At 48.5% G+C, this 15,580-nt stretch overlaps 1 long non-coding RNA gene across 2 annotated transcripts in view; it reads right to left on the bottom strand.

The window, feature by feature from the left end:
* Positions 1-15,580, bottom strand: part of LOC115062501 — a 176,370-nt gene that overhangs the window by 24,956 nt on the left and 135,834 nt on the right. For both annotated transcript variants that reach the window (XR_003842453.1, XR_003842452.1), the window contains exon 4: positions 4,133-4,247. This is a non-coding gene — a long non-coding RNA (uncharacterized LOC115062501). The remainder of the gene's footprint in view (positions 1-4,132; positions 4,248-15,580) is intronic.

Below are 15,580 nucleotides of genomic sequence, written 5' to 3'. Positions count from 1 at the left end.
GGATTTCTGAGTTTGAGGCCAGCCTGGTCTACAGAGTGAGTTCCAGGACAGCCAGAGCTATACAGAGAAACCCTGTCTCGAAAAACCAAAAAACAAGAACACTCAGTGCCAGAGGCCTGGGTGCACCTTTCAAAACAAAACAAGATAAAGCACTTCCCACGCTGTGGTCCCCAACCTTGGCTGTTAAACTGACAGGGTTTAGAAGGACCATGGAAATGACCCCCTGGGCTGTCTGTGAGGGATTAACTAGATTAGGCTAATTGAGGTGGGAAAATCCAGTTTAATTGTGTAAGCATGGGCAGGCTGGAGTCCTGGCTATCAGCACTCAACCCTCTGCTTTCTGACTTTGGGTCACAGTGACCATTTGCTTCAATCTCATGGACTGTGACTTCCGCCATGATGGGTTTTTTCAAACTGTGAGCCAAAATGAAACCCTAAACCTGCTTTTGTGAGATATTTTGTTATGATCACAAGAAAAGTAATTGATAATACAAACCAACAAAAAAAAAAGTTAAAACCTTTAAACACACATACACAAAATCCCAAGAGTTGTCACCTACAAACTTCACAAATCAGGGAGATGAGAAATGATTCCAGATTTGAGAAAGAATAATCCCCAAGTCTGAGAAAAGAAAATGAACAGACACGAGAGAAAAATCTGTATTAAGACTATAAAAGAGTGTCTGATTTTAGGGGAAAAAAATAGGGTCAAGGAAAAACACAAGAAAGCTATAGTATGTGAATTGGGAGAGGTAACAATGACTATTAAGTCAGTCTGTGATTCTGTAGTGTTTGGGAGGAGGGAAACATTTAATTTCAGACTTTAATATAGCTGTCAAAACATCCAGAGCAACCACTGAAAACAGGCACAGAATACATAGATTTTAATTAAGATTGAGAGTGGAACAAAGGGGGAGATGATTTCAGAGTGCAGAACAGAAGAGTCACAACCATGTTCACAGGGCACAGTGACCGCAACCCACCAATAAGCTATGCCAGTAAATCTTTTTTTTTTTTTTTTTCCTAATGGCTTTTAAGAGTCAGAATCTCAATCAGTATCTCAGGCAGGCCTTGGACTCAGAATCCTCCTGCCTCAGCTTCCCAGTGCTTGGATGACAGAATTGTGCTAATCTACCCAGCAAGATAGACACTGACCAAAGAGTGGTGCTTTAAAATAAAGTAAAAATGTCAGCATCGTGAGGAGCGATTGACGAACCCAACGAGAAATTTTAACACATCTTCCTCTCTCTTTTCGGGAGCTTGTAGAAATGCCGGGTATTGACCCTGCTGCTTCAGCTTGTGAGACCAGAGAACTCCACTGAGTAGGGTTCCGGCTTACATCTCTCCCAATAACTAACAAATTCACCATCCAGAACCAGGGAAAGATATAGCCCCGATGACCTGAGCAGTACAGAGAACCATCACGCTTCGTGTGGCGGCGCACACCCTTAGTCCCAGCATTCGGGACTAAGTATATCTGAGAGTTCAAGGCTAGCCTGGTCTATCTGGTGAGTTCTAGGTTACATAGAGAGACCCTGTCTCAAACACAAACAAGCCAATGAAATCCAACCCCAAAGTCAACCTTATTGTATTATCATGTAGATAAAACTAAATGCAACTAGTTAAAGAAGGCATACTATTTCACGGGCTTATAGAATATTTAAGAAAAATCGATGCGATAAAACACAAAGGATTCCACAAGAATAGTTCAATACACATGGCAAACTCTCTGAGAGTTGTTAACCAATCTACTTGTGTAAGAACAGAGGCAGTTGTGGCTAACCTTTGTATATGTTCTGCTCAGGGAGTGACACTTTTAGAAGGTGTGGCTCTGCTGGAGTGAGTGTGGCCTTGTTGGAGTAGGTGTGTCCCTGTGGGTGTGGGCTTTAAGACCCTCATCCTAGCTGCCTGGAAGCCAGTATTCTGCTAGCAGCCTTCAGATGAAGATGGAGAAAACTTTCAGCTCCTCCTGCACGATGCCTGCCTGGATGCTGCCATGCTCCTGTCTTGAGAATAATGGACTGAGTCTCTGAATCTGTAAGCCAGCCCCAATTAAATGTTGTCATTTATAAGAGTTTGCCTTGATCTCCCTTTTCTCTTTTCTCCCTTCCTCATTCTTTTTTTTTTTTTTTTCCTGGAACTCACTCTGTAGACCAGGCTGGCCTTGAACTCAGAAATCCACCTGCCTTTGCCTCCGGAGTGCTGGGATTAAAGGCTTTCCCTTCCTCATTCTTTTGAGCAGGTTCTCACTATGTATCTGTGATTGGCCCGGACACTGTCTGCCTCCTCTCCCAGGTGCTGAAACCAAAGGCTACATTGTATCACCATGTGGGCCACAGCCGGTCTTATCTTGAACAGAGAGAGGAATGGAAGACTCTTAAGAATGATACAAGTTGATGAAGCCAAGGGACCGATCAGACCCTTGAATTAATGAAGCCCTTTCCAATATAGAGAGGACAAAGGGACAAGCTGAGTGAGTGATGCCAGTGTCTAGGAATGATTTATGCACCCTCCACAAAGGTAGCATCATGAGGTAATTCTCCATATGCAAAGACTGAGGGGAGTCTGGAAGACCAGTGAGGGACTATCAGAAATTACAAAGAAGCAAAATTAGTCCCAGTGTTAAGAAGGATTTTCCACCAAGTGTCTGTGCTGGCCAATCCTCACTGTCAACTTGACAGGGCTTAGAATTACTATGGAAACAGACTTCTGGGTCTCTGAGATTATCTAGGAAGCTGTAACTAAGGAACGATGACCCACTCTGAACATGGGTGACATGATCCCATGGGCTGGGGTCGCAGGACAGATCTACAGAGGACCATGAGATGAACACCTGCGCTGAACACTCTCTGCTTCCTGACTTCAGACACAGTGTGCCCAGCAACATCTGCCTGCCCAGTCTCCGCCACCGTGATGGGCCAGGTCCTTCACCACTTGTAAAACCAAAGGGATCCTTCCCTCTGGAATTCACCTCTGTCAAAAGTTTTGTCATAATAGGAAAGTAACCAATGCTCTCTCCAATGCCATTTCTGATCTAAGGTTCCTTTTGACCTCTGTGAGGGATATGGGTCTGTCTAGCATTAGCTGGGGGTCCCAGACTACAGATTAATCTTAGCAATTCCATCCTCTCCCAGAGATTATTTGTAAAGGTTTGTTTATTTTTCTGTGGGGTACATGAGTGCTTGCATGCATGGATGAATGCGCATCATGTGTCTGCAGTGCCAGGGAGGCCAAAGGAGGGTCCACGGTTTTCTGGAACTGGAGTTACAGACTGCTGGGAGCCTCTGGGGGGGGGGGTGCTGAAAACCTAACTTGAGCTCTTTGTAAGCATACCCGATTCTCTCAATGGCTGTCAGCCTCCAGCCCCAGGAGAGATTCACTCATTCAAAATCCCCTAAAAGACCCCAGCACAGACCTGGGTTCAGAATGCCCGAGTCCCTTTCTGCCCTGCTTTGGCCTTTCAATCACCAGAATGAGGACAGCTTGTCTTGTTAGGCTAACACACTTCGTGTGTGTGTGTGTATGTGTGTGTGTGTGTGTGTGTGCATGAGGCCAGCTGGGTGTGCACGTGTGGTGTGTATATGGTCAGAGACAACCTGGGGTGTCATTTGTAAGATGTCTTCCACCCTTCGTCTCTCACTGGGCTGGAACTTCCCCCCAGTATGCCAAACTAGCTCCTGAATAAACTCCAGGGATCTGCCTATCGTTAAGCCCTAACCTTCCATTGCTGGGACGCTTGGGAGCATACCATTGCACCTGGCTTTTAACTCAGGTTCTAGGTATTCCAAAAAGTGTGTTTCCAACTAAGCCTCTCTCTAGTCCCAACATGATTGTTTTTGTTGGTTTGTATGCTTTTCAGCCAGGCTTTTACTGTCTGTAACCTTGGCCAGCCTGGAACTTACTATGTGGACCGGGCTAGCTTTGAACTCATAAAGATCTTCCTGCCTCACATGAGTTGGGATTAAAAGTTGTGCTTGGCTGGGCATGAGTTTTTTAAGTGCATCCTTCCTTCCCCCAACACCTCCTGTTCTTCCAGCACCCCACGAGGACCCCAGATAGCACATACAGTTTGTTTAAAATGAAGCGTCTTCTAGAAGTGGCTTCCTCGAAGCAAACAAGTAAGCAGGCTCACCTTGACCTTGGCAGCGGGTGGCTGTGTCGCGGTCCTGGCTCTGGGGGCTTCTCCTGCAGCTGGCCAGTCATGCTGCTCACATGCTGCTCGGCAGGTGGGAAGAAGAGACCCGGGTCTGAGGGGACAAGAGAAGGGAGGGTCACTCTCGCATCACTTATGCCTAGATCACCATCACCAGGCGGCGGAGCTCACTGCTCCAAAGCACAAAGAGTTCCGGAAACTTTGTTTGCCCCTCTTATGCACTGGGGAGCCAGTGGACAGGCGCACACTCCACAGACCTTCCCTAGCTGTCCAATGTGTCCGCAAGGATCCCAAGGAAGAGGCTGCTAAGATGGCATAGATGAGGTTCCTCCAAAATAGGTTTAGATTTAAAAGGGAGATGTGGTGCAACGGCACAGTACTCCTCCTCTGCCTGTGCCTAGCTACAGGTACTGTGACACAGTACTTCTCCAACTGTATGTGCAACTGCAGGTGCTGTAACATAGTACTTCTACAACTGTCTGTAACTGATAGCTACAGGTACTGTGATATGGTACTTCTCAAGCCGTTTTTTTAGCGAAGGTCTGGTTTGTTTTGCATCTTAATTTCTAAGAAATTGACAAATACTGTTCGGATATCTAAGACAAATTTGCTGCTAGAGACATGGAAAGATACCCAAGGTCAGATACCCAAGGTCAAAGCTTTTTTAACTGATTATTTTCAGGTGGATGTGGTGGCTCTTAAGCATCTACTCTCAGTGTCTGGGCTTCCCTCATAGACTGTGACGGGGACACTGTCCTGGTGAAGTCTCATTCCTGGAGCACCACTGGGGAGCACGTCTGCACAGACACTTGCACCCTAGGGCTTCGCCTTCCTAGATGTCTGGCTGAGGTCTTGGTTCAGAGGAGTTGGAGGGGCTAGAAATAAAAAGTGGCTTCAAAGTCACCCCCTGGACTACAGAAAGTGTGTTCGAAGGGTCTCTCTCCAGAAAGAGGAACCAAAACACAGACTCTGGCAAAGTGGCTCCCGCTGTGTGGAGATAGGTCTTGTCACTCGCTTGCCACAATCTGCCAGGAACTCCCAGTGCCACCTTCCCCTGCCAACCTGACTCAAGATGCCTCTCTGAACACGAATGGAAAATCCATCTCCTAGGGCCACAGGGTTTGCCCCCTGTGGCCCCTCCCGCACCCGTGTGTGTGTGTGTGTGTGTGTGTGTGTGTGTGTGTGTGGAGGCACAAGACCCCCTATGGAGTCTTCCTTGGTTGCTCCCCTGTAACTGACAGGATGGGGTTTTCAGTTGAGCTCAGAGCTCGACGTCAAGGACCAGCTGTTGCACGGACCCCATCTCTGTACCGGAATTACAAGCAGGTTGTCAGGCCTCCCAGCGCTTACGTGAGTTCTGGGATTCAAACTGATCCTTATGCCTGTGGGGAGACCACTCGGCTGTTTAATCACTGAGCCACAGGAAAACAAAGGAGGGGGAAAAATCCAACAGGCCAATCAGGAGCTCTGGCTGCTCAGGCAGAGGATGCAGACGCAGTTCCTAGCACCCACATGGCGGCAGGTCACAACCGTTTGCAAGGTAAGTCCCAAGAGCCTGGATACCCAGCTCTGGCTCCGTGAGTACAGGTATGTAGGAAAACACAAAATCACACATACGGGACACACAAATTTAAAATACTCACATCTTAAGAAAATTTAAAAGCAGATTTATTTACTGTATTTGTGCATGTGTGCACATAAGCGCTTGTACATGTTCACCAGGGGTTAAGCATCACGGTGACTGTGGGGCAATCAGGGGACAGATTGCAGAACTTGCTCTCTCCTCCCACTCTGTGGGGCTCAGGGAGAACCTTCACTCAACAAGCCATCCTAATTTAAATTATATATTATATTTTATATATATATCAGAAAATATTAATATGTATGTATGTATCAGAAAATATTAATGTATGTATACACATCAGAAAATATATTAATATATATGTTATGTATACATTACACATAGGAAAACTGTTAATGACAGCAAGATTTAAAATAATAATAATAATAATAATAATAATAAAACCTCCCTACTGCTTTCATGACTGGACGGGGTTTTCAGTTGAACTGAGGAAACATTCCAAGCCCTTCTCACCCATCTGAGCAGTTAAGAGAAAGTGCTCAGAGCTCTCGTGTCTTTAGAAGCAGTTAGCCCTGAAGAAGAAAACTCCCCCTTTCAAAAGCTTGTTTTCTCTCTAATGCAAACACACACCCTCCCCCATTCCCGCTTTTAACCTAAATGATCTGCAATTTTGGAGTTGGCTGCTCATGAAATTCTATCAAGAAGGCCCGACGTAAACATTCCTATGGCAACGGAAGTTTGCTGAAGCAACACGCCTGTACCGTTCCAGAGATGGTACATCATTAGCCCTGAACATCGGCAAAGAGGAGGTTCTGGGGAGGAGGTGTTTGTGTACAAAAAGTTAAAAGAGCTACTGGCAGCTGAACAGCCGACCTCACGGGAGCCGAGAGAAGACAGAGGCGGGAGCGGGAAAGACTGAGTTCTGGGGAGCTGGGCCTCTCTTCACAGCCTTCGCCCCAGGCTCCCCCATGGACCGTGAGTCCTTGCAAAGGCTTGTCTCCTGAGTAAGCAGTGAGCTCAGACCAGCAACTCAGCTGTCATCTCCTGTACCACAGGCTCCGGGTGCCCGTCTAGTTCTCTCTGGATGAGCTCTTCACAGAGAGGCATAAATAGCCAGTTACCGGCCAGGGGGACATGGTAAAATGCCTGCCGCTCACGAAAGAGGCCTGGAGTCTGATTCCTTGGGACCCACGAAAAAGACAGGCACCGTGGACCTGGGTCTGCACTAGGTGCTGGGCCAGCCATCTAGCGGAGTCTGTGACCTTCCAGCTCCGTGAGAGGTTGTGTCTCAAAAATTAAGTTAGAGAGTGATGGAAGAAAGACACCGGAAGAAAGACACTCTGGCAGTGGCGTGTGTACACACACACACACACACACACACACACACACACACACAGCAGATAATTACAATCTATACTTGCTCTTTCTTACTAAGATGGAACAACTGGCTGGAATCAAGCGAAGAGTAACTAGCTCAATCCATGCAAGCACTCACTCACTGACCCACCAGGCAACAAGCACTGGAGTCACATGAGACCACTCGTCCTTGACTTCTGGGAGCCATGACCTCCCTCTATGGGAAAATCGAGAGGAATCCTCAGAGACTGCCCCGTCAGGGCCTTGGGCAGCTGTGCAAAGCCAGAGCTGGGTCACTGTGATTGACTGACAGTCCCAGTGACTCATGGTTTCGTGATCTGTCTTCAAGGGTCCACAGCTCCTGTACTAGATCCCAGAGTGGTATAGCTGTCACCTGGGGACTCCACCCAGGGACCCTGGACACTAGTTCTAGCCCAGACCTATCACTAATGATTAGGGATCCCGGGGGAGGAGGGGAAATGGCCATATCTGGTGGGATTAATCCAGGGCAGGCATGGCGAGAGGATGTCCACCTTTCAGAAGCAATGGAGAGGTGGCCCAATCAATAAGGCACCGCTGTGTTAGCAGAAGGAACAAGCTAGAGCCTCAGAACCCATGGAGGAAAATCAGGTGCGATGTGGGACATCCCCGTCATTACAGTGACGGGAAGGTGAGAGCAGGAGGGGGCCTGGGGCGACTCTAGCCTACCAGACAACCCCCGGGATAGTAAGCTGCCCAGTGTAAAAGCAACAGATAAAAAATACAACAGATAAGATCTCTCTCTCTCTCTCTCTCTCTCTCTCTCTCTCTCTCTCTCTCTCTCACACACACACACACACACACACACACCACATACACTACAAAATCTTACACATTCCTGGAGGTCACTAGGAAACCAAGGCCTGGTGATTTGCCCAAGTCCATAAAACTGAATGGTTGAGTCTGGGCACAATGCACCCAGCCCTTCCTCTGCCCACTGCCTGCCCTCCTCATGGGTCTGGACTGTTTCCCATGTGACCGTCAAAGACACTCTGGAGGGAAGCGTGTCTTTCCAAGGACTCGTGGTCAACAACAGGCCGCCAACAAAGCCAGATCTATTGTCCTATACGTGCTTGTCCTCCGCCTGAGCCTCCGTTTCCCTCCGGCACAAGGAAGGTGACAAAAGTTGGTTCACTACTTACATGGCTGTTAGAATCAGGGAGGAATGAAGAGTGAAGTTAAAAATGTTTTTGTTTTTTCCCCTATTGCACTGATTGGTATGTTTGTGTGTATAGAGTGCATCTGTGTGGTGTGTGTATGTCTCTGTGTGTGTGTGTGTCTGTGTATCTATGTGTGTGGATGACTGTGTATGATGGTGCTGCTGTGAAGGAGAAGACATCTTTTGGGAGTTGGTTCTCTCCTTCCACTGTGTGGGTCCTCGGTTATCGGGCCTGGAGGCAAGGGATTTCATCTCTTGCACTATCCTGCTTGCCCCAAGACTGAGCCTTGGAGGAACCACAATATTATACAGAAATGAACCCTTTCAAATGGGCTCCTGGAAGCCCAAGTCAGAGAGGCTGCTCCCTTCAGCCAGATGGCAGCTGAAATGGAAGGAACAGGCAGGGGTGGGGTCTGCCTCGGAAGGGAGGGACACAGGATATAGCTTACTGGACTTCCCAGACAGGAAGCTGGACCCAATGAAGTGTGAAGAATTCTCCTCTTGCCACCCACAGTAAGCTAGAAATTGGCACAGATTGGAAAAGGGGAAAGAGGGGTGGGCTGGGGGAGGAAGAAAAAAAAGAGAAAGAAGTGGAAAAGAAGAGGGGGAAGAGAAGGAGGAGGAAGGGAGGGAGATGAGGAGAAGAAGGAGGAAGAGAAGGAGAAGAAAGAGGAGGAGAGAAAGAGGAGAAGGGGGATAAGGAAGAAGAGGAGAAAGAGGAGAAAGAGGAGGGAGAAGATGAGGAGGAGGAAGAGGAGGGTGAGGAGGAGGAGGAGGAAGGCAGTATCAGCCATGGGCAGGGGTCCGAGACTATGTAAGCACACATTCAAAGCTGTCAGTCCTTAACTGCAGATGCAACGTGGTCAGACAGTTCCTGCTCAAGCCACCATGACTTTCCCTGCCATGATGCCTGCACCCTTGAACTGGAGTCCCACGGAGTCTTCCTTCCTGCAAATGCCTTTGTTGTGATGTTATATCCATACCCAAGCTACCAGTCATCTGTCAGATGAATTCCCCTCTGTGGAGATGGTGGAAGGAGGCTGCACTTTCTTCATCCATCCATCCATCCATCCATCCATCCATCCATCCATCCATCCATCCATCCATCCATCCTCTATCATCTATCTATCTATCTATCTATCTATCTATCTATCTATCTATCATCTATCTATCTATGTATCTATCATCGATCTATCATTATGTGCCTGTATTTATGGAGGTTTCAGGGTCAGAGGGCAATATGCAGGAAGAAGTTGGTTCTCTTTCATCAGGTGGGCCCAAGGATGGGACTCAGGGGATCAGGTTTGGCGGCAAGTGACCCCATCCATTGAGCCATCTTGCCAACCCCAAGATAGAACTTTTAAAGAGGAGCCAGAGCACATTAGATATGGAGAAACTCATAGATGTTCTCCAAATAGCTCTTCCTTTCTCTAGATGCCCCACCCCTCCCCACAGAGGCTGAGAGAAGGATCCCTTTCATGCACTGGATGTGAGAACTCTACCACTAGGCCATCATGAGATACGGGCAGGTCCCTTCATCTAGCCAGGTGTTTGAAGTATGTGGCCAACATGGAGACCAACTACCTTAAGGAAGAGGGTCTTTTTATATCTTAGTCACATAAGCCCACTGACCTAATTTCAATGTCTGGGGCCGACATCAAGGTAGAAGGAAATAACTGATGCTCAAAAGTTGTCCTCTGACCCCCACACAGGTGACACGGCACTACCCCACATACACAGGTGCCACATGTGCTCCTGAAGCACATGGAAGTACCTGGAGAAAAGGTCTCTACCTTAACCAGGCATGTTGGCGCACACCTTTAATCCCGGGGAAGCAAAGACAGGTGGATCTCTGGGAGTTTGCACCTAGCCTGGGTTACACAGTGAGTTCCAGACCAGGGCTATGCAGAGACACCTGTCTCAAAAATCAACAAACAAACAAACAAACAAACACCTCCAAGTTTTCTTTAAAACAGCTCTACCTATCCTGGGCAGTGGCAGAATGTCAAAATTCACTTATTTTCATTTCTTTCTTTCTTTCTTTCTTTCTTTCTTTCTTTCTTTCTTTCTTTCTTTCTTTCTTTCTTCTTCCTTCCCTTCCTCCTCCGTCTTTCCTTCCTCCTTCTCCTCTCCCCCTCTTCCTCCTCCTCCTTTTCAAAACAAGAAAGTTCAAAGGTAGTCAGGACAGCCCTAGGGAAGACAGGCCTCTAGAGACATTTTGTAGAAACCGGCTTCAGGGACATGGACCGGGGTACCCCCCTCATCAGGTGGTCCTTGATCTGGTTTTCTCATAATGAGCCAAGTACGAATATTGTTCCCCTTCAATGATCCTCACCAAGTGGGTAGAGGAAGATGGGAGAATTCCCCAGGCAAATAACCAGAAAGGACTGAAGGGCACATGTGTTCTTAAGTCACCATCTGGCACAACAGCCGAAGAGGGAGACATGAGCCCAATGTGTCCGGTGAAGGTCGGGCAGACAGGCGCTCGTGCATATGGTGGAATATTACTTACTCATATAAAAGGAATCAAGTCCCAACAAATGCTAACACATGGTGAACCTTGAGTATATATCATACCAAGGAAATAAATCAAATGCAAGAAAATGCCGAGAACAAGTAAGTCCAGAGAACCAGAAGGCCGCTCAGTGTCCTCCAGGAGACAGGGTGACAGTGACTGTTTTAGCTGGTGTGGAGTTCCCTTTGAGAGGGATGACAGTGCCTGGACTGTACTGAGGTAAGGGGGTACAACGTGCAAACACACTGAACATGAGACAGGATCTCATGTAGCCCAGGCTGGCCCCTAACTCACTACACAGCCAAGAATAAACTTGAACTTCTGATTATTCTCTTGGTGTCCAGCGGATGCTCCAAGTCCAGGTGTGTGCCATCATACCCAGTTCATGAGGCTCTAAGCTGAGACCCAGGGCCTTACACGTGCTAGGCAAGTCCTCTACCAATTGAGCCACACCCTCAACCCCTGGCCATCAGTTAATTCGATGTTACGTAAAGTACAGAAAACTGCATGAAGCCTCTCGGCTCACCTTGAGAGTCTGGCTGGTTAGCTCTGTGGGGCCCTGGGGGTCCCTAGGATTCTTTTTTTTTTTTTTGGTTTTTTGAGACAGGGTTTCTCTGTGTAGCCCTGGAACTCACTCTGTAGACCAGGCTGGCCTTGAACTCAGAAATCCACCTGCCTCTGCCTCTCAAGTGCTGGGATTAAAGGCGTGTGCCACCACAGCCTGGCCCTAGGATGCTTAAAGAGCATGCTGAGCAACAGAGGAATGACTGGTCTTGAGTCACAGCCTAGGAGGTGTAAATGAAGGCTCTTCTTTAGAATAGCCAGTAACCATGGCTGCCCTTCATTAAGTTCTGACTGTACGCCAGGCACTGGGTGTGGTGTTTTCAAAGGCCTTAACTCAGAATCACACTGTTGGGCAGGATGGCCTTTGTTTGCTCTGTTTTGCCGATGAGGAGCCTCAGGCTCAGAGAGGCCACGTTAACAAGAAATATGTTTGACTTCACAGAACACAATCCCCACTGCCTGCCACCGTGTGATTCGAACAGGCTCTTCCAGGGGGCAGAGATGGCATTTTTGAGGGGTTGCCTGGACTCCACACCCCTAATCGGAAGGACTTCAAAACCTGGATCACCACAGGGAGAAAAGCCTACACTATCAGCTAGTATGGCAGCTCACAGCTGTAGTTCCACCATTTGGAAGGCTGAGGCAGGAGGCTTCTCGTGAGTGTATGACCATTCTGGTTACAGAGTGAGATCTTTGAAAATCCCAAACAAGCTGGAGAGATGGCTCAGTCGGTAAGAGCACTGACTGCTTTTCAGAAGGTCCTGAGTTCAAATCCCAGAAACCACATGGTGGCTCACAATCATCCGTAAAGAGATCTGACTCAGCCTGTCTTACTCATAGCATGGTCCTCAGATGGGAGTTTCAGGGTTCCCAGAGGATCAGTCCTCACGCCCGAGCTGGAGTCAGATTCTGCCATCTTCCCATGTGCCGTGCTGGGATATGAGGACCAACGGCTTCTCCGGGGATCACAATTGGTTATTTCAATTAAAAAAAAAAATCACTAAAACTGGAGCTGGAGAGATGGCTCAATGGTTAGGAGTGTGTACTGCTCCTGTAGAGGACCCAAGTTAGGTTCCCAATATCCATGTTGGAGGCTCACAACCACTGGAGCTCCCTGTCCCAGGGGATCTTGTGGGCCTTTCCCCTGGGCACCTGCCTTCACACACACACACACACACACACACACACACACACACACACACACGCACGCACGCACGCACGCACGCACACACACACATGCATGCATGCACACGCACAGGCATGTGTAATTAAAAATAAGACAAAGCTGAAGTCTGCCTGCAGGCACAGTGTAAGAAAAGGAGGACGTTCCAGATTAGACCCTGCAGAAGGAGCAGAAAGGCTCCAAGACCAAGTGTCTTCCGGTCAGGTGGAAGTATGGGTGCTGGAATCCGGTGGCTGATGCCCAGTTACCATGGGGAGAGAGAGAGGGACCTTGGAAGAAGCGTTTGAACAGTGTGCCAGGCCCTGTTTGGTTACATGGTGGGTACGGAGACTGTGGAATGTGTCTAAACGGTAGACATAGAAACCCAAGGTGGGGAGACGAATTCTCAGCACCTTCAGGGAACAGAAGTCAAGGCACTAACTGTGACAAAGAGGGCAATTCAAGCCTGGAACAAGGAGGAGACAGAATTTTTTTTAAAAAGACTGTTATGAAGAATTAATTTTTTTCTTCCTTTTGAGAAGGTGCAATAATTCATTTTCTATAGTATCTTTGCTAAATAAAGATTTACAGAACTGGTCATTTTAAAGTGTGATTTTCAGATGTGGAAAACTAGGGTGTAGCCTTCGTCTATAGAGTTCTTTGATTTAGTTTTTATTTTTTGAGGAAAAAAAACCATAATACTTAGAACGAAACAAAACAAAACAAAACAAAAACCCAACACTGAAGAAAATCTCAGCTCGTTGGCTGCTTCCGCCGTTAAAGACACTCCACAGCTGTAGAAATGGCAGGGGCAAAACCTGGAGACCTTTCTGATGTTTGTTAACATCTATGGTTCGGGGCTAGGGGGTGATGCTAAGCACCGGAAATGCCTAGACCAACCCCACAACGGCAAATTAACTTGCTTAAAATGTCAACACGGCCATGTGTCAGACTCACCCTGGAAGAATTTTAAAAAAAAAAAAAAAGTCAGCAAAAACTAGAGACGGGAGGCGAGGACTAAAATACTTTCCCCCTTCCCTTCACACTCCAAAACCCGAAGCTACCATCGAAGCAAACAGGCTTTATTTTGTTTTTAAAAACTTATTTTTATTATTTTATGTGTGTGCCTGTTTGTGTGATCAAATGTTTCATGTATGCAATTGTCTGTGGAGGCCCGAGAAGACGTGAGATCTCTCTCATGAGCCACCATGTGAGTGCTGGGAACTGAACTCAGGTCCTCTCAAGAGCGGTCTGTGAAGCCAGGCAGTGGCGGTGCCTGCCTTTGACACCAACACTTGGGGGCTGGGGGGGGGGGCAGAGGCAGGCAGATCTCTGAGTTCAAGGTCAGCCTGGACTACAGAGCGAGATCCAGGACAGCCAGGACTACACAGAGAAACCCTGTCTTGAAAAAAAGAAAAGAAAAGAAAAAGAAAAAAGAAAAAAAAAGGCTCTTTGAAAAAAAGGAAAAGGAAAAAAAGAATTAAAAGCAGTGTTTGCTTTTGACTCCTGAGCCACCATTCCGCTACCCAGCCACCCCATATTGGCACTCTCCCCACGGCTATCTGAGAAGAGCCACACCCCATTATCCTTCTTCCAGAGGCGACTGGGTAGTGGAACGGTTGGCTCTCTCGCATGGGCTGCCTGCATCTGTGCCTGGAGAGTTCGCTGGAGGCTGTTCAGAAACACTGAGGAAGCAGTATTTACTACCACCAGTTACTAAGGTTTGGGGGAGGGGTACACGGAGCCCCAGCACCAGTGTAAGACCTGGGGGAGGGGCACACTGCTGGAGGGAGGGTCCCTCCGTGGACATAGGACTGGCAGACCAATCAGCCAGGTCATATGGGCAAGCGCCAGGCCAGTGGGAGACCATGACTGAAAAACAAGGAGAGTGACTGTACCATGAGAGTAGGGGCTGACCTCTGGTTTCTACTCATGCACTTGGGGGGGGGGGGGGGGGGGGAAGGGGGGGGGGGGGGGAGGGGGGGGGGGGGGGGAAAGGGGGGGGGGGGGGGGGGGGGGAGAAGCAGAGGGGGAGGGAAAAGGGAGGGGGAGAGGAAAGGATGGAGAGGGAGAGAGAGAGAGAGAGAACCCGATCTCCCACTCCCACAGCAGACATGATGACCAAAGAAGAGGATGATAATGACTTCTGGTCCAGGTTAGGGAAGTCGGGGAACCTGAATGTTCTGTGGAACATTCTGGAACAGACACGGAACTCACCCTAGCCCATGTGCTTCTCCATCCTTTACACATGGATGGGGCGTATCCTTCCCCAAGCCCTAGCTCTTCAACGCACCCCCAGTCTTGGTGCCAGTTGTGTGTGGAAGAAGCGTGGAATGGCAGATAGTTCTCCCGCCCGTGGTTGGTGGGGACAGGCGTGGGTGCCACTAACCAAGATCCCCAGACCTTTGGGGATGCAGGCCTCTCTTGTCTTCCCCCACCATGCAGTGCGGACCCTGGGGCAGTGTCTGCTTCTGTCCTGATTAGCAAGCAGGCACAAGAGGCTCTGCTGAAGGAGAAATATGTCGAGGAAAAGAAAGCGATGGCAGGTAGGAGGGGGGGGGAGCGTCCACCTCACCTCCCTTCAGTGGACACAAAAAGAGCCCCGGGCCAGGGGCTGGACCCCCACTCCTATTGTGCACATTACCCAGGGCGCAGCCCCTCTCTGGTGTTTCTCAGATCTCAACTCTTGAGTCATCTGGAGCCGAGAGGAGACCTTGTAAAAATAACTGCAGAACGGAGGCACCACTATTCACACAGTCACACGATTCATGATACAAAGAACAAAGAGGCAGCGCAGGAAGCAGAGGAGGGACGACTGTTCCCATCAGGAGTCTTCAAGTGACAGGCAGACAGCTCACTCCTGAGTATGCTGCTCAATCTCTGTTTCCTGTCCCCCCCTCCCTCCTTCCCTTCCCTCGAACTCTTTTCTCTTCTAGTTCCCATATTATCTTCTTCCCGCTCCTTCCCTTGTTCTTTCTCTCCTTTATTCTCCCCCACCCCATTTGGTCCCCCCCCTTTCCTCTTTGCAACCTTTCCCTCCTCCACTCTTC

Source organism: Mus pahari, chromosome 18 (assembly GCF_900095145.1).
Source record: "Mus pahari chromosome 18, PAHARI_EIJ_v1.1, whole genome shotgun sequence".
Classification (NCBI taxonomy): Eukaryota; Metazoa; Chordata; class Mammalia; order Rodentia; family Muridae; genus Mus; species Mus pahari.
Note: the sequence above shows the minus strand (reverse complement) of the source record. Positions and strands in the feature narration are given on the sequence as shown.